Raw genomic sequence first — 1,653 nt, forward strand, 5'->3', positions numbered from 1 at the left:
TGTAGATAATCAATATAATCCGTATTCTTTCTGTTGTCAAATGTTTTAAGCTATACATGTTACCAGAATACTGCAATTCTAGAACCCATAGATCAATAAAGATTGTTTTTTTTTTTTTAAATAAGGCTGTTCTCCTTAATACTTTTTTCAATATTAGTTGTATTTTCTGGCCAGCATCATGAAACGGGGTTGGTTGTTGTTATTTAAATACCGTTGTTGTCAGGGGCGTCACTAGCTTTTAAGGACAGGGGGGGGCTTAGCCCCCAGGAGATGCACAGGATGCGAGCGAACGTAGCGCACGAGCACAAAACTTCACAAACGGCTAACAAAGACTTAGAAATTATTCATTGTTATTATTACTAGGAGTAAAACTTAATAATAGAGAGCGTTGACCAATGAGCTCTCCTGGGTACGATTAAAAACAAAGTTAATTGGAACAGTTAAAAAAATAAATAAGTTAATTATTATGTTTTCATTACACATGGAGGTGAAATATATGATCCAACACTTCCAATCAAAGCTTCAGAAGATACAAGTCAATTTACTGGATTTGACCCCAGCACCCTTTATTCCAAGTCAACAGTCTTACCCACTGTGCTATCCCGGGTCTTGAGAACTCTTGTATCCGGCTTGTATAGAAATCTAATCAGGGACTCTTTGCTGGGTAAAATACACAAGAGGTGGACCAATATACTGTCAACCAGACAGGTATCGAACTCACGACTGTTTATTGCATGTCAAGAATCTTAACCACTGGTCCATCCTGGGTCTTGTGAAGATGTTTTTCTTGCTCATATAGAAAGGTAATCAGGGACTTGTTGCTGGGCAAACTACACTATAAAATAGTGGAATAAAATACTGTCAAAACGTCTGGTATAGAACCCAGGACTGTTTAATCCTAATCAACAGTCTTAACCACTGGGCCATCCTGGCACCACCTACATCGAGAATGACGCGCTCAGCAGATGTTTGCTGCAGGGATGTCACCTCTTCTCACGGTGAAAAATAGCTGGTTCTATGTTTTTGTATCACCTCAATCATAGGTTACTAGTTTACTAGTTCACCATTACATCAGTGAAGAAAACCCAGGATAGAACAGTGGTTAAGACTGCTGCCTCTGAGTCCGTAGTACTGAGTTCAAATCCTTGACTTTTAAAGTTGAGGAATTTGTTTTACCTCTATCATATATCACTGATTGCATTTGTAAATAAACAAAAATCATGAATCAACAAGATTATGGATAGTTTAATAGTCAACACTGTGGGCTCCCCAGAATCCTAACTCAGCAAGACCCATGATAGCATAGTGGTTAAGACTGCTGCATCTCAGTTAGTAGTGGTGGCTTCAAATCTCTTTGAAAGTTTAGTTGCTTTGTTTTACCTCTAGAATAGTTCACTGATTGCATTTGTATATGAACAAAAATGAAGCTATACCAAGAGGCTGCATAGCATGGTGATTAAGACTGCTACCTCTCAGTCAGTCGTATGAGGTTCAAATCCATGACTAGGAAAATGTATGTTTTTGTTTCATTTCTATCATAGTCCACTGATTGCATTTGTATATGAAAAAAAATGAAGTTATACCAAGACCCTGCATAACATGGTGGCTAAGACTGCTACCTCTCAGTCAGTCGTATGAGGTTCAAATCCATGA

The sequence above is a fragment of the Nerophis lumbriciformis genome, linkage group LG27 (genome assembly GCF_033978685.3).
Source record: "Nerophis lumbriciformis linkage group LG27, RoL_Nlum_v2.1, whole genome shotgun sequence".
NCBI classification, from domain to species: domain Eukaryota; kingdom Metazoa; phylum Chordata; class Actinopteri; order Syngnathiformes; family Syngnathidae; genus Nerophis; species Nerophis lumbriciformis.